Consider the following 17,994-nt stretch of genomic DNA (forward strand, 5'->3'; position numbering starts at 1 on the left):
TCATTGACGACGTCCTTCAGCTCCTCGACACGGTCCTTCAGAACCGACCAGGAATGTTGTCCGTTGTGGCTGCTTTGTGAGTGTTGATCCTGGAAAGGGTCCTTCTCACTGCTGGCTGGAGTCAGATGTATGGCCTGCTTATCCAGGAGAGGAGTACTATTCTGTGCAGGTGTGTTGAAGAGACCAAAGAAATCATTGCGGCAGTTCAGCATTGTGGCGTTGTGCTCACTGGATCATGATGGAGGTTTATATTCTGTGAGTGATTTGAAGATGCCAGAGAGACTGTACATCTCTGGTGCTGATCAAGTGATCGCATTTTGTTGCTGTACTGTTGCTTCGTTTCCTTGATTTCTTGGCACAGGTTGACTCTGGCTGCTGCTTATCAGTTTGTAGTGCTGAAGCAGTCTTTCAGAGCATTGGGAAAAGTCCCCTGTGGCCACACACACACCTTATTTTGGGTTGGTGTTATGGTTCTCAGTGCAGTTCTGTATTTAGGTTTCAGCATGATAATGATGTTATCTAAGAGGCCCGGGTGGGGGAAAAGGGAGGCCATGCATACGACTTTGCAGGTAGTGTAAATCAGGTCCAGTCAGTTGTCTCCTCAAGGAGGAAAATTCAAATATTGGTGAAGTTCGGGCACCTGTGATGTGATGAGGAAGAGACTAAAAACACAATATTGTGTGTGCGTGTGTGTGCGTGTGTGTGTTTGTGTGTGTGTGTGTGTGCAAACCCAGACACACAGCAGAGTCTTCAGGATCCAGCAGGTTGTCTCTGAAGAGTGGCTGGTCCAATGATATTCCACCAAACTTCAGTGGTGAACCTGGACCTTCAGAGACAAAGTAAGAAACTCTTTGTTTCCTTTAATTTCCTCAAAACCAGAGTTAAAGTTTTCATACTCACTTTCAGATTCAGTTCCAATATTTTGAAGCAGTTTGAGAGTTGAAGCTGGATCTTTGTGTCTCTGCTGTGTGTCGTGCTGCTCAGAGTAAATGTTTCTTGGTGTCCACAGAGAGAAGAAGAGCAGTGATGTCTGTGAGGAGCAGCAGGACCAGGGTTCTTCATCAGGACTGCAGCAGCTTGTAGAAGAACATAAGAAGAGACTGAGGAGGAGATGTGAACGTGTGACTGAAGGAAGTGATGAAGCAGGAGGAGGAAGCCTCCTCAACAGGATCTACACTGAGCTCCACATCACAGAGGGACTCAGTGAGGAGCTTCAGAGGGAACCTGAGCTGAAGCAGCTGGAGACAGCTTCCAGGAAGGAGAGCCTCCATCACACTGCCATCAGGGTTCAGGACATCTTCAAAGCCTCGGCCCAGCAGCTCCGACACATCCGAGTGGTTGTGACCAGCGGCGTGGCCGGCAGCGGAAAAACCTTCTCGGTGCACAAGTTCACTCTGGACTGGGCCGAGGGCCTGGAGAACCAGGATGTCAGTGTGCTGGTTGTTCTCTCCTTCAGGGAGCTGAACCTGATCAGAGAGCGGCCGTACAGTCTTCTCACGCTGCTCCATGTTTTCCATCCGGCGCTCCAGAAGCTGACGGCAGAGGAGCTGGCTGTCTGCAAGCTGCTGTTCATCTTTGACGGTCTGGATGAAAGCAGACTTTCTCTGGACTTCAGCAGCAAACAGCGGCTGGTTGACGTCTCCCAGCAGTCTTCAGTCAGCCTGCTGCTCACTAACCTCATCCGGGGGGATCTGCTGCCCTCAGCTCGGGTCTGGATCACTTCCAGACCTGCAGCGGCCAATCAGATCCCTCCATCATGTGTGGACAGACTGACAGAAGTGCGAGGCTTCACTGACGCCCAGAAGGAGGAGTACTTCAGGAGGAGGCTGAGTGATGAGGAGCTGAGCAGCAGAATCATCTCCCACATCCAGACCTCCAGGAGCCTCCACATCATGTGTGGAATCCCAGTCTTCTGCTGGATCACTGCTACAGTTCTGGAGCACATGTTGAGCAGCGAGCAGAGAGGAGAGCTGCCCCAGACCCTGACTGACATGTACTCCCACTTTGTGCTGGTTCAGACACACAGGAAGAAGCTCAAGTACCATGAAGGACCTGAGACGGGTCCACAGGAGCTGACGGAGGCTGACAGGAAGCTTCTTCTGAAGCTGGGCAGGATGGCCTTTGAACATCTGGAGAAAGGAAACATCCTGTTCTACCAAGAAGATCTGGAGCAGTGTGGTCTGGATGTGACTGAGGCCTCGCTGTTCTCTGGAGTTTGTTCTCAGATCTTCAAAAGAGAGTCTGTGATCTTCCAGAAAGCCGTCTACAGCTTCGTCCATCTGAGTGTTCAGGAGTTTCTGGCTGCAGTCTTCATGTTCCACTGTTTCACCAACAGGAAGACAGACGGACTGAAGACCTTCCTCAATGAGGACCAGAAACTCATGCGACAAAAGAAAAAATCTTTTCGTGATAAGTTGTCAAAGTTATTCAAACAGGATGATGGTGAGGATGATGGTGATGATGCTCTCTCATCTCTGGACGAGTTCCTGAAGAAAGTTCTGCAGAAATCCCTCAGACGTCAGAACGGCCACCTGGACCTGTTTGTCCGCTTCCTTCATGGCCTCTCTCTGAAATCCAACCAGAGACTCTTAGAAGGTCTGCTAGGTCGGACAGAGATCAGTCCAGAAACCATCCAGAGAGTCATCCAGAACCTGAAGGAGATCAACAGTGATGAAATGTCTCCTGACAGAAGCATCAACATCTTCCACTGTCTGATGGAGATGAAGGACCTCTCAGTGCATCAGGACATCCAGAAGTTCCTGAAGTCAGAGAACAGATCAGAGAAACTCTCTGAGATCCACTGCTCAGCTCTGGCCTACATGCTGCAGATGTCAGACCAGGTCCTGGAGGAGTTTAACCTGAAGGAGTACAACACATCAGAGGAGGGACGACAGAGACTGATCCCAGCTGTGAGGAACTGCAGGAAGGCTGAGTGAGTCCACATGTCATCATGATCAATGTCTCAGTGATGTTTGTAGAAAGTAGTTCCTGTAGTTCCTCTGTGGAGATGCTCCTCAATGATCTGTCATGAAGAAACACGTGGCTCAGCACTGTGTGTCAGACTCTGGATGCACTGATCATACTTGTGATGAAGATCAGAGCTCAGTGACGGTTTATATTTCTTCATGAGGTCTGATTATTAGAAAAATCCAGATAATGACCACAGATGATCATTTTGATTAAATTCTTTGATTTGAGCTTTTTAAAACCATTTAAGTCAAAGTGTTACGTGTGTGTGTGTGTGTGTGTGTGTGTGTGTGTGTGTGTGTGTGTGTGTGTTTGTGTGTGTGTGTGTGTGTGTGTGTGTGTGTGTGTGTGTTTGTGTGTGTGTGTGTGTGTGTGTGTGTGTGTGCGCAACACATGAAGTATTGGATTCAAACCCACAACATTCCTGCTCTCAGGCACTAACCTCTACTGCTCCTTGACTCCAGAACTCCATGTTCTCTCCTTCATGAGGCCAAAGTCAAACCAGAGAAGAAGATCTGAAGCTCTGATGTCAAACAGTCCAACAAAGTGTCCTCTCTCATAACGTCCTGTCCTCTCTGTGTCTCATTACAGTCTTTCTGGCTGTGGACTCTCTGATTCTCACTGTGAAGTGATCTCCTCAGCTCTGAAGTCTGACCCCTCCCATCTGAAACATCTGGACCTGAGTTACAATGAGCTGAAGGATTCATCAGTGAAGATTCTGTGTTCTGGACTGGAGAGTCCAAACTGTAACCTGGAGACTCTGAGGTCAGTTCACTGTCTGAAGTTAGAATCTGTTGGAGTCAAATGACTGAGAGGAGTTTAGGAGGATTCCAGATGTTGGAGAGACAGAGAGTGGACTGAGCTCTGCAGCATGTTAGTGATCAGCATGTTGATGAGAGCTCTTCTCCTCCTGGTGGCTTCAGCTGTTTGGACTTTACATTTCTAAACTCTTCCAGTCTGAACCTTCTTCAGCTCCTAATGACTTCAACGTCAGACTTTGTCCTCTAATCTCTTCTTTCCCTCTTTATTCAGGTTTGAGGACTGCAAGTTGTCAAAGATCAGCTGTTTTTCTCTGGCCTCAGCTCTGAAATCCAACCCCTCCCACCTCAAACGTCTGAACCTGAGCTTCACCCAGCTGCAGGATTCAGGAGTTGAGCAGCTGTGTGGTTTTCTGGAGAGTCCACTCTGCAGTCTGGAGACTCTGAGGTGAATGGGAAGCATGGACCATGTCACACAATGGTGCATGTAAAATCATCTTTACATTAACCCTGATAAAACAAAGGAAATGCTCTTTAATCCACCCTCTCCCAGCCTGAACCATATCTCCATTAACAGCAACGCTATAGAACAGGTGAACACATTTAAATATCTTGGAATCACCCTGGACAATAATTTCACCTTCGAGCACCACACCATGGACATTCATAAACGCTCACAACAAAGACTTCATGTTCTCCGTACACTCAGTGCTCTCCATGTTGCTCCTCACCTTCTGCTGCTGCTGTATAAGAGTATCATTCAGTCCATTCTGCTGTATTGTTCTTCCTGTTTTTACACTATGCTGTCACTCTCCAATAGAAGCAAACTCCTTAAAATCACTCACACAGCATCTAAAATAATCTGCTCTCCTACTCCAAACATTTCAGAACTGAATGACAGAGCAATAGCCCGGCTTGCCAAATCAATAGTTTCAGACACAGATCACCCTCTTCATAACTTCTTCCAGCTCCTCCCCTCCGGGCGCAGATATCGGACTCTTAAATGTAGACAAGCCCGCTTTAACAAGAGGTTTGTTCTATCAGCTATTGCTGTACTGAACAAGGTACCTCGCTGACTTACTTGCCAATTTCTGTTAACTGCTGTTTGTTGTTCTTTGTTGTATATTCTGTTTTTGTAATTGTCTTATTGTCTTACTTGTGGTGTATGTGATGGTGTCCATAACACTTGAACTGACATGAAGGCTGTGGAAACAAATTTCCCTTCACGGGAAAATAAAGACTTATCTATCTATCTATCTTTATACAAACACACACACGCTCACACACTCTGGGCAGCAGCTGGCAGGCACAAAGGAAAATTTCCTCTGGAATATTTTCATTTATTCTGTTGTTTTTCTCTGTGTTTAGGTTGCTTGACTGCAGTTTGTCAAAGATCAACTGTTCATCTTTGACCTCAGCTCTGAAGTCCAACCCCTCCCTCCAGAAACATCTCAAGCTTCTGGACCTGGGTTACAACCAGCTGCAGGATACAGGAGTTGAGCAGCTGTGTGGTTTTCTGGAGAGTCCACTCTGCAGTCTGGACACTCTGAGGTCAGACTCCATGTTTTGTTTTGTGTTTCGTGAAAGCTGTGTTGACAGTGAAGTGCAGACACTCTGCTGATCAGAGTGATCCACACTGAGGATCTAAACGAGAAACTGAGACTTCTTCTTGAGCCTTTACTTCCTTGACTGTGGCAGAACAATGTGGAGCTCCACATTTCAAAGCTTGGTAGAAGAAGAAAGGTGCTGCAGGGGATGATTGGCTGTGAACCTCTGACACGCTCCATGTTGACCTTCAGCTTTTAAAGCAGGCTGATCTCTCCTGGATCAAACTGTCACTCACAGAACTGGCATGGACCCAAAAGCAGATGGAGACTGAACTGCCATTTTCTCAAAGTTTATAGAATACATCACCACTTGGCAGAGAGATCTGAGAGGGAGTAGAATGACACAGAGTTGGGTAGACAGGCAGGTGGTCAGAAACCGGGAAGGCAAACACAAACTTTACCCAATGAGTTGTGTGATGATGGCATGGAAGCTCGACCAACTGGCAACCGGGTGGACAGATGGAAGATTAAATACACTGGGAAGAGGTGGAAGACAAGACATGATAGGATAACAGATTGATTGAAAGAGTGAGGTGAGGGAGCTGGGCAGAGTGAAGGACACAAGAGGGAGGGTAGAAACAAAGAGAGATCAAGGAAGACCCAAAGCAGTACAGGGGGGTGGGATTCCCATCATGCACTCGAACAGGGGCTTCCCAGTGGACAAGCATGGCAGGGAATTGTGGCAACTCTCCCAAGTGAGAGCTGGGGCACTGGAGAACCCCGAGCTCAGGATTGTTTCCATCCCGGGAGTCTGTGGTTCGTCCAGGTCATGCTAGCGATGATGTTATTGAGCTGTTCGGGCAAGCCCAGTGGAACCAACTTGTCCTGGAGAGGCCGTTGGTGAACGTGCTGCAAAGGACGGAATGGGCCTAACTAGTCTTGACAGCCAATGTGTGGAACTGGATGGAGTAATCCAGAATGTGATGTGAACCATGACAGAGATTGGTGAGAGTTTGGATGGTCTCCAAACCCACAGTTTGGGCTTGGAAGTCCCACATGAAAGCTCCAGAGAAGGATTGGTCGGAGTTGGATGCTGGCATCCAGCAAGACAACTCTGCAGTGGCCCAAGTTTCAGCATTGCCCTTCAGGTGGGAGATCATGAACACCACCTGAGAGCTCTCCAAACACACAGAGAGTGAACATGGAGCATTGCGTGACCACGGCTGACCACAGCTGGCAGCTAGTTGAATGGCGAGATGGGACTAAATCCTCTGAGAAGAGGGGGAAAAACCAGACACGGCAGAAGAATGATTGAAAGAGTAAGGTAAGAAAACCAGGGAGAGACGGGAACACAGGAGAGATGAGAGACACATGGAGCGATCAAGGAGGAACTGAAGGAGCAGGGGAACCCTGACGGTCATCAGTCTCCCAGCTGGAGCTCCAAACTGTCACAAACTCTGCAAACTCTTGACTTGTTGGCTCAATGTCAGGTCACCTAGGCTGATGACATGTCCTCCCAGTGGACTCTGCTTTTGTTTGGTGTTCACATATATTTAGCTCTCCAAAAGAACAAAGATCAAATCAGTGAGAACAGCAATCACAGTTCTTCTTTCAGCTCCTCAGAGCTCCAACTTTCTTCAGAATAAGAAATAGACGAAGGATCAGTCTGATCAGTCTCACCCCAATAGGATTAACTCCTCTTTTCAACTCGAATTTTTTAGCCAAAGTTGGAAAAAATTCAGGAAACAAATGTTGAACGATTTTGAGTTCTGTACAGAAAAGTTGGAATTATATATTCACTCTTGTGAAACATACAAAGAACAGTAACTGTATCAACCGTTTCTAAAAAAAAAATAAATAAATAAAATAAAAAATAATGACAATCAGTCAAAACACAGTATCTAAACTACTGTGGGTGTGTGTGTGTCTGTGTGTGGTGATCCAGATGTTGGAGGGACAGAGAGTGGACTGAGCTCTGCAGCATGTTAGTGATCAGCATGTTGATGAAAGCTCTTCTCCTCCTGGTGGCTTCAGCTGTTTGGACTTTACATTTCTAAACTCTTCCAGTCTGAACCTTCTTCAGCTCTCAATGACTTCACCATCAGACTTTGTCCTCTAATCTCACTTCTTTCTCTCTTTATTCAGGATGAAGCACTGCAAGTTGTCAAAGATCAGCTGTTCTTCTCTGGCCTCAGCTCTGAAGTCCAACCCCTCCCTCCTGAAACATCTGAAACATCTGGACTTGAGTGAGAACCAGCTGCAGGATTCGGGAGTTGAGCAGCTGTGTGGTTTTCTGGAGAGTCCACTCTGCAGTCTGCAAACTCTGGGGTCAGTTGACTGTCTGTTACTGTTGAAGAAGGAGAAATGTGTGTGAGCAGCTGTGATCTGAGACTCTGATCCTGCAGTGAGAGAGTGGACTGAGCTCAGCAGTGCCACAACCATGGTTCTTAAAGAATGTGACAAAGGAGGGAGACCAAACATAGTCTGCAATGGTTCGTCGTAGAGCACAAGACTGCAGTGCAGCTCAGCTTTCAAGCCTCCCAAGCCCAGTCTCCTTAGGTGTGCTACATCACTGGCAATCTCATGTAAGCTCTACCAACTGCTAAATGCCACAAGAAAACAAAGCCAACAAAAGAGGAAGGCAGAATATCAGAACTCCAGCCCTTCGGCCATCATAGCAGCAGGTTACTGATGTGTGTGGACATGAGGTGTGTGAATGTGATATGGATGATGTGAGTGATGAAGATCCACAACAACAGTTCCAGCTCATTGATCAGGACACAGTCATGTGGAGCTGCTCATCTGATTGATTCCTCCTGATTTGTTCAGCTGCTTTCTCTCTTTATTCAGTTTGAGGAGCTGCAGTTTGTCAAAGACCAGCTGTTCTTCTCTGGCCTCAGCTCTGAAGTCCAACCCCTCCCACCTAAAACTGCTGGACCTGCGCAAAAACCAGCTGCAGGATCCAGATGTGAAGCAGCTCATTGATCTTCTGAAGAGTCCAGACTGCAGCCTGAAGGGTTTCTGGTTAGTAAATGGTTGGAGTGAGTTCATGCCACTTTCAGCTGGTTTGTATGGGGTCAATATAATGCCATAAATGTTTTGCATCAGTAAATGATGATTTGAATGATGACCAATGATTTTCACATAATTTCACTTTGTATTGGTAAATCGTGCTTTGAAAAGCTGTGAAAAAATGATGAAAAAAATACTCTGTAAATGTGCAGAAAAGGAAGGATTTGCATGACTGTAAAAAAAAAAAAATTTGCATTTGTGAAAAATAGAAATTAGCATAAAAAGCAAAAAAAAATAAATAAAAAATTTGTGCTTGTCTCTGAATTTGTGGTTGTGAATTTTGATGTAGGCTTGACTCCTCTATCTGATTGGATAGTGACAAATGGATCTGTCCAATCAGGGATCAGACAGCTCCCTGTCCTCCGCCCTGCTCCAGACTCTTAAGGGGGAAGAGTTTCCACATGGACCGAGGAGGGAGCCCATCTGCAACTGTGGTTTATAATTTATGATATTGAGGGAATTAAAGTTCATATTTAATGTTTATGTTAAATTGTTTCTTGAATGCAGTTGTCTTACTATCTAACCGCCACAGTCCATGTTGAAACTCTACTCCCTCTTAAGAGTCTGCAGCAGGAGGACACACAGCCATCTGCTCCCTGATTGGACAGTTCCATTTGTCGCTATCCGATCTAGAATCGGAGTCAAGGCCATGCCAAAATTCCCAACCCCAACTTCAAAACTCAAAACAGGATGTTTGCAAAGGAACTTTTGTTTCTTTTCACAAATGCATTTTCTTTGCAGTCATGCTAATCCTTTTGTACACATTGACAAAGTTGAATTTTTCATTTATATGACTGCTGCTCTGAACAGGACTGAAGTCCTCGCTGCTCTGATCAGAGACTCTGATCATCTCCTCTCATCTCTCTGCAGGTGGAAGAAACAGATCCACTGAGAGCAGAGAAGACAATGTGTGTCCTGAAGATCTACTGAGGAGAGCAGAGCTTCATCCAGACTGAGTGACAGAGGAACCACCAGAAGATCTGCTGAGTGTCAGTGGAGCTGAGAGAGTCCAGCATCGAACCATGGTTCCTCTGGATGTGATGCAGAACCATCACTGTGTCGACTGAACCTCCTCCTCTTCATGTTGTTTCCTTGGAATTTGTTGAGATTTTTTATTTGTTTTTTCTAAATTCTTTGTTGACTTTTGAACCATGTTCCTTCATTCTGGACCTTAACAAGTCCCCTTCAGAGGACAATGAGACTCTGTAACCTTCAGAGAGTGAACTGGTCTGTGTGGAGTTTCTCAGCTTCTGTAAAGTGGACCAGGAGCTGCTCAACACTCCATCAAGCTGTTCACCACCTTCACCTCCATCAGCTGAGGATTTGTCCACAGCACAGAGAGTGAGCTGCATGAACAGAGACACTTCCTGTTCCAGTCGGCTCTGACTGTGTCTTGAAAGTGAAATGAATCCTCTGCTCCCCCAATCCTGTCAGGACTCTGTCAACATGGACGGTGTCAGATCCTTCCAGCTGAAAGTCCACATCTTTAGTGAGCCACTTATAGCAACAGATACTGGCTCGTTGAGCATCAAACATGAACTTCAATCATGTCAACTTTTTGCCTTTACATTAATATGTATGTATATTTTTTGTCTTTGATGAACTTAAAGGTCCATGTTGCTCTTTTGTTCTGCATCTTGCAATCCTAAAGAGTCTTCAGCAATCCTCAGTCGGCCTCTTAATCCTGGAACAACAGGAATCTTCAAACCTGCCTCGACTGAGAGAATACACACTTGAAGACAACAAGAGATAGATTAGAGAAGATCTTCCTCTTCTGATCTTACAGTGTGTGGTGTGTTCCGGAGTGCAGATGTTAGCAGCTGGGAAATAACGCTCAGTTCCTGCTACAACATCTGGGGGGAAAATGGGTTATTCTGCAGAACTTTTTGAACAAACCTCTTAGTGGGGCGAAAGAATGTTTTTGTTTTTCACAATGATTCTTTCTTTATGTTTTTGTTTGGAGTTACCAGAACTTTTAACTTCTAACATGCAGACAAAGCATGACAGCTGATCTTCTGCCATTTCTTTAACAGCTTTACAACTCAACACTCCAGCACGACCTCCATGGCTCTGGGCCTGTATGTCCTCCATGGCATCCTGGGTAAAGGAGTTCTTATCAAACTATATTCACAGCAACACAGTTCTCAGAATTTAAAACCACCGGTATATTTGTGTGATGAATGGAGAGCAGAGAATAAAGAGGACCCATGTCTGATAAACAGACATGTGAGAAAAAGCAGGGTGCTAAAGCAAACAGGGGAAGTTGCTTCGTTTGCTCACAGTGACTGAAGTCTCACGGTTTTCTAAAGTGACTGTTTTTCACCCTGTGGTGCTGAATTGTGATGATTGAACTGTCATGACAGCCCTCCAACATCTTCCTCTGACATTACAGTCAGACTGAACTTTACAATAACTCAGCACCACCCAGTGCATTATGGGACATTTCATTACAGGTTGGGTTCCAATGCTGTTTGTGCAAAAACTCAAAATCTTACAATGCTTTTTTTTCCACTAGTCAGTCAAAATGTCTGATTCCACTTCATTTAAGATAAATCCACTTCAAAAGTATATTTCAGCAAGATAAAGAATCTTGTTTCAAGACAATGCTTCTTAAATCAAGATGGTTTTCATTTGTTCTGTTGGCAGAAACTTTTCCAATACACCAAATGGATTTATTTTAAATCAAGTGGAACAAGACATTTTGACGTAAAACAAGTCTAAAAAAAATAAGAATTTGAGCTGTTGTGCTAAAGTCAAACAGATGTGAAGCACTGAGCTGCATGAATGAGCCTCTCACACCCCAATGAGCTGGAGATGCTGGAGACATTTTGAGGAATTGTCCTTTTGACACCAAATCAGGGAGGTGGGAGACTTCTTGAAACAACTTCCCTTTTTGACTTCAGATCAAGAGGAGAGAAGACTTTGAGAAGCAGTGACTCTGATTCTGTTCATATTTCAATTGATTTGACGACTTGAACTGTAGCTGATCAGCTGGAATACACACATTTGGTGAGAAACTTTTTTACAATTGACATTTTGACTTTAGATGTTTGTTGAAATGCATCATGTGTCTTTTGAACTCTTACATAAAGAATTAAGACTGTATCGCCAACATTTTGTTCTTCAGACCGGTATCAGAATGTTTCTGTGATTCAAAAGAGAGATAGATTCAATGTTGCTTTGAATACATATTGAATACGCAAGATACATTTTTTGTAAATATCATTGTTTATTGAAAGAACGGGACCGGATGTCTTGTTTTCTTTTCATGGGTCTTTAAATGAGCTGTATCATGATTTTTGGAGACTGTCAAAGGCAGCTTCAGGCTGCCTTTGACAGCAACAAAGAGGCTATTTTAGCAGCTGTGGCACAGTGGAGTATTAGTAATTCTACACATCAACACAGAGGTCCAAACGACTCAACTTCACAGAACCAGGCCTTGGAATTCAGTATGGAGAAATTCCTGTTTGCAGCATGCAGGTTGGACTTACTGGTAGAGTCTGTCCATCTGGTGGCTTTAGTCTAGGAATTGCACCACTTTGTCGATCTTGCAGAATCCATGTTGAAACTGGTTGAAACTGAAAATTTGTGAGGCAGTCCAGAGTGAAATGTTTGTCGCAAACCAACGAATAAAAAAGGGTTTGTTTTGGTATACTCTCCATTCCAAAATCGACCCACTTTTGATGACCGTGCTCTTCTTTTGGAGGGGTAAACAAATTCTTTGAGCAAACAAGCAAACTGAGTGTTTTGCTATGATGTGACGCTCGTGTGTTTGGCGCTTCATTATTGGTGCCAGACATTTGAAGGGAGGGTAGAGCTTGGACTGAATATTCATATAGATTACTCAAATATGTGTAAATGAAGAGAAATAATGACTTGGATTAAAATTTCCTGAGGTAATCACACACAATGTTAAAAGCTCATTAAAGTCCATTTTTCATGACAGGGCTCCTTGAACATGTTCACTGTGTGAAAACAGAGTTTTTTCCTTGACATGAACTCATGAGAATCTGTAAAGTGATGAAAGTGAAAAAGATGAAATGGAAAAACTGTTGTACGTCTGTATGTCAAGAAAAAGGTTGTGAACTCTTGCTGCACAAGAAGCATTTATAATGTGGAAAATATGGACCCAAACACAGAACCCTGCAGAACTCCACTTACCGTAGTCTGAGCTGCATGAAGGAAGTGGAAATTTTGTGAGACAGGTCAAATAAAATAGAAATAAAAACAGGAATACAATTGTGAGTTTTCAGGGGGGTTTTTTTTGTTTGTTTTTTTTAGTTCAACTTCTTCGTTCAATCAGCTCCACAGTAATCCACTCCGTGTGGTTTCCACGCGCTGTTATGTTGCAGATCCTTCCTCTGCTGTGTTGTTGTGGTTTTTTCGGACTTGACGGCTGCAGGTTCAACATGTCGGCGTCTCTCAGAGGGATTCAACCCGCGGTCGGAGTTCTCCGTCCGGCCGGCTGCAGCTCGCTGCTGCGGGGGAGAGAGCCGAGGAGGGGTCCGGGGGTCGGGCGCTGGATGTCGGACTCGCTCACAGGTACGGACCGCTGCCTCCGGAGCTCCCCGCCGCGTGTCCGCTCCGTCACCGGGGATCAACAGGCTGGTTCCACCGGGGACTCCTGCAGGGGGAACCGGCTGCTCACAGAACCGGCTGCTGACAGCCTGGGACTGAGGATGGATCTGTGAAAGTTCCTACACAGACCGGAAATGAGCCTCTTTAGAAGCGGCTGCAGGAACTTTAATCCACAGTTCGGTTTATATCTAAAGACACAGGAAGTTCCAGAGACTGGAAGTTCGATCTGAACTGTGGAAAGTCTTGGTGTGGGGATGCTCTGGTCCTGGTCTTCACTACAACATGAAAAGACTCATGTTCATGATTCTCCCTTTGTTTTTGTTTTTCTCAGGAGAAAACCTCAGACCACTAGAGGGCGTCAGAGTCCGGGACTTGACAAGGTGAGATCAGTTACCGGCACTCTACTGATATGTCCGGATGTGTGTGTTCTGGCCGATCCCTTCACCATTATGAAACTCGGACGCGGAGCTGTCTGTGGTGCTGAAACGCCTCTCTCTCTCGTCCACACCCGAGATCCACGTTTCATGAAATAATACGTCAAAGCAACAACAAAAAAACCAAAACAGGCCTATTATCAAAGCCTTACTTCACCTATGTGTCTTTAATTCATGCTATTCACACGGTTATCTAGCTGGTATCCACTATTAACAATAACACATTTGACCACAATCACCATATGGCTCACGCAATAAACACCGCCATCAGGAGAGAGTTCAGACTTACTTTAGTTGAAGATTAAATCCATTCACTTATCCTTTTTGACAGCGTTCTTTGCCACAGAGTTGTAAAACTCCTCTGATCACCTTCAGTTTAATGAGCCTCTCTTCTCAATGAACATCAGATCCAGAGGTGAAAGTCTCCCCTGCTCTGTCCTCTTGTGGCTGCAGACCTCTCCACCGATGCTGTGGTGGCCTGAATGGTCAACGCCAACTTCAGGAGTTTTGTTGCCACTGGAATCGTGCGTTCAAAGGTCATTTTCAACTGCGAAAGCAAGCAGTTGACGACGCAGTGATCTCGCACATTTCTGACTCTTGCCACATATTGCAGATTATCTCAGACTGTTCACATATAACACAGTACCAGTAACCTGTACTGGTACTGTATTACAGTACCCGGTAACGTGTAATTTTTTAACCTTCCTGATGATTCCAGCTTACTTTTGATTTTAGTCTTGAAGGTTCTGTTGAAGTTATACAGTTTTGTTAAACTCCTGACTTTCTTTGTTAGACACCTATTTATGATTATCTCTCTGCTTAACAGTGTAGCACACTGATGTATTTACTGAAGAGAGAAATGAATTATGCTCATGATGTGTTTAACTATATGATGTATATTAGACTCATGTGAAACAGTTCATCATGAAGACCTGAGCAGATGGATGAAAAAAGACACACAGGTATGACAGGCAGTGAAACATAGAGTTAAATAATTGTATTTGTAGAAATGTCTGATCACCTGCTTTTCTTCTGAGCTCAGTTCCAAGTAGTTAAACGGTAATTGAAAGGCTGTTCAGGAGGGCAGGTAGACTAGAAGTAAGAGGAACACTGTATTGGACACAACATTTATGTGACAGAATAAGTACAAGCAATTTTGCCACATTTTTCTACAGTCTAGATCATCCTGTATTGCCATTTTGATGTTTTTCCAATGTTTAATACCGTGACTTGCTATATAAACTTGTTCCACACCAACTACTCTTTTCCACTAATACTTCCTGATCACTGGCCCCACTATAAACACTCATGTTTCTTTTTATTAATATTTTAATGTATGGATGATTTGAATACTAACAGATATTGGCGTTGTAAACACACCATGATGTTATCAAGTACGCTGGTTCCAAGTGCGCATTAACTTCCATGCGTTCTCTCCTCGCCACAAGTCTGTGCTCGAACTATGACTAACAAGTGTGTTCTCACAAAGTACACAATACACACTTGAGTAGTAAGAATTGAGAAACGGCCTGTGTCTTGCACTGCACTGTTTGGGTCAGAGAACTGAATCATTTCGTGGTTGCCAATAAAGTTTAGCTAAATAGAGTATCCAAACCAACGGAGAGGCGAATAGCGCCACCCAGTGTATCGGAATATGTTCACAAGCTCTTCAGCAATCCATGATCTGGAGTCGATTTGCCTTGACTTGATGGAAGGGTAACCAATCAGGTGTTAGAATCCGCCCACCGACTTTGACAGGCAAGGTTGACAGATAAAATAAATTCATGATCCACTGCAACACACGGACCATGAATTAATTCATGAAATTGTGAAATAATAACATGTTTTTTACATAAAATGCATTATTATTTTAATAAATTAATGAAATATATAAAAACACATTCATTTATTTAATTCTGCTTTTAATTAATCAATGACATTTAACTAAGTATTTAATGCAGTATTTATTTAATTTAGGCCCTTTTAGCCCTCCATAGTTTGACCAACCACCTGTAAAGATGAATGTTTTAAAGTGATAAGAAGTTCATCTCTTTACTTTCTGTTTTACACTGCATCCAAAACACATGGGTCATTCTGATAAGCTGATTCCTGTCTCACAAACACGCCAAGAAGAGAAGAACTGAGTGAGTTCAGACTCTCAACTTTCAGTCGATTGTCAGAGAAGGAGGAGCAGGTGAGTGTTTGTCCAACTTTTGTGTTCTAATGTCAGTGTATTGAGTAAAAGAAACTGCGTGCGTGCGTGCATGCATGTGTGTGAGAGAGTTTGCTTCGAACTTCAGACTCAAAGTGAGTAACTGTCTATTTCCTCAAAACCACAGTCAGAGAAGGAGCGATCATGGAGATACTTTCACTTTTGTCTCCAGACCTCCTCCCTTCAGACATAGTCTGCTCTCTCCGTCCACCAGTTTTTCTCTACAGTCTGATGGCTTCATACAGTCACTTTTCAAAGTTCGTGTCCATCATGGTTTTTTTGCTGTGGCGCGCACGCCCAACGCGGACACAGAGGAGTCTGATCGCTGACAGTGAGTCTTCAGCAGGTTTCACAGCTTTGTTCTTGTTGCTGGTTTCTCTCTCAGCCTGACTGAAGATGAGTGATGTGGGTGAAGAGGAGGACAGAGCAGAGTCTGTGGACAGGGAAGAGACGCCAAGAGAGTCCAGGTACAGAATCCACAAAGACACCAAACACAAGAACAGATGCGGCTCTCATTGTTTCTGCTAGCTCGAAGTGAGCTTCACTCATTGGAAGGAAGTGGATGATATCAAGAAAATCTATGAATGTTGCAGGAGCCATTTATTGTTTCTTTAGTTCAACCACCAGGGGGGCTTCACTTTCATCTTCATTATTTCATTTTAAGTGTTTCGCTGCCAGCTGGTTTCAGATCAGCAAACCCTTCAATTTTAACTGATGTTTCAAGACTCATATAATATTTGAGTTACAGGATTATGTAAACATTGAAACTACCAAATGAAAGAGTAAACTCTCTTCTTTGATCAGGGAAAAAAAGCTGGTTTGTACCTTTTAGTGTTTTTGAGTAATCAGCAGTACAACATCAGGTGGTTTCACCAAAAACAGATCTCTCTGAGCAAAAAATGGAGAAAGTGAGTTTTTTTACTTCTGAAAAACACATTTAAATTAAAACAGTGACTCACTTGGTCATATTTTTATTAATTTTGGGACACCTCAATCATCTGGACAGTAGTTTTCTTCTATAACCAAAAAAACAATACAGAAAGGGAATTTGACTGCAAAATAATTATTAATTTACAGATATTCATGACAAAAATGTCAGAACTTTTCACAGTTATGAAAAATAGAACGGAGCGGGCGCGCTGCAGAGCGCGAGCTGGTCCCCTGCGTGTTGTCTGCAGGCAGTCAGATACTGTAGGTTAACATGGGAGGCGATCAGAAACTCTGTGCGTGGCGCTTCCGTGTCCAGTGCGTTCCCCCTGTTAGGCCTGTTGCAGAGCCTGCAGCGACTATGGGTGAGGCAGTTAGCGGTTAACTGTTATTGTTAGCTTCAGCTAAATCTTTTAACAGTTTATCGGTTTAGCGTTATAGAAGCTAACTTTTCAGTTAGCGGAAGAACAGTTATCGAAGCTAACTTTTTGGTTAGCTGTGCCCACCACTGGTATTGGATTACTAAAAGAATACCGTAGATTACCGAAGGCAATTATTTAATTTTAGTAGTTTTATTAAATTGTGAATTTGAGTAAATTGTGATTTAATGGTAAATAATTACAGTGTGTGTGTGTGTGTGGTGTTTACAGGAGCAGACACACAACAGAGTCTTCAGGATCAAGCAGGTTGTCTCTGAAGAGTGACCGGTCCAAAGACAATCCACCAAAATTCAGTGGTGAACCTGAACCTTCAGACACAAAGTAAGAAACTCTTTGTTTCCTGTTGTTTACTCCAAACCAGAGTGAGAGATGTTTTGCTCATGTTCAGATTCAGTTCTTTATTCTGAATCAGTGTGAGAGTTGAAGCTGGATCTTTGTGTCTCTGCTGTGTGTCGTGTTGCTCAGAGTAAATGTTTCTTGGTGTCCACAGAGAGAAGAAGAGCAGTGATGTCTGTGAGGAGCAGCAGGACCAGGGTTCTTCATCAGGACTGCAGCAGCTTCTAGAAGAACATAAGAAGAGTGTGAGGAGGAGATGTGAACGTGTGACTGAAGGAAGTGATGAAGCAGGAGGAGGAAGCCTCCTCAACAGGATCTACACTGAGCTCCACATCACAGAGGGACTCAGTGAGGAGCTTCAGAGGGAACCTGAGCTGAAGCAGCTGGAGACAGCTTCCAGGAAGGAGAGCCTCCATCACACTGCCATCAGGGTTCAGGACATCTTCAAAGCCTCGGCCCAGCAGCTCAGACACATCCGAGTGGTTGTGACCAGCGGCGTGGCTGGCAGCGGAAAAACCTTCTCGGTGCACAAGTTCACTCTGGACTGGGCCGAGGGCCTGGAGAACCAGGATGTCAGTGTGCTGGTTGTTCTCTCCTTCAGGGAGCTGAACCTGATCAGAGAGCGGCCGTACAGTCTTCTCACGCTGCTCCATGTTTTCCATCCGGCGCTCCAGAAGGTGACGGCAGAGGAGCTGGCTGTCTGCAAGCTGCTGTTCATCTTTG

At 44.4% G+C, this 17,994-nt stretch overlaps 1 long non-coding RNA gene and 1 pseudogene across 1 annotated transcript; both read left to right on the top strand.

Moving 5' to 3' along the window:
- Nucleotides 1-1,106: 1,106 nt before the first annotated feature.
- LOC115394190 (NACHT, LRR and PYD domains-containing protein 12-like) lies at nucleotides 1,107-12,538 on the top strand (annotated as a pseudogene).
- A 2,939-nt stretch (nucleotides 12,539-15,477) lies between these two features.
- On the top strand, nucleotides 15,478-17,484 carry LOC115394193 (uncharacterized). The gene is made up of 4 exons (XR_003932038.1): nucleotides 15,478-15,550; nucleotides 15,954-16,035; nucleotides 17,146-17,256; nucleotides 17,426-17,484. It is a non-coding gene; the product is annotated as an uncharacterized LOC115394193 (long non-coding RNA).
- Nucleotides 17,485-17,994: the final 510 nt, after the last annotated feature.

This window comes from Salarias fasciatus, chromosome 9 (assembly GCF_902148845.1).
Source record: "Salarias fasciatus chromosome 9, fSalaFa1.1, whole genome shotgun sequence".
NCBI classification, from domain to species: Eukaryota; Metazoa; Chordata; class Actinopteri; order Blenniiformes; family Blenniidae; genus Salarias; species Salarias fasciatus.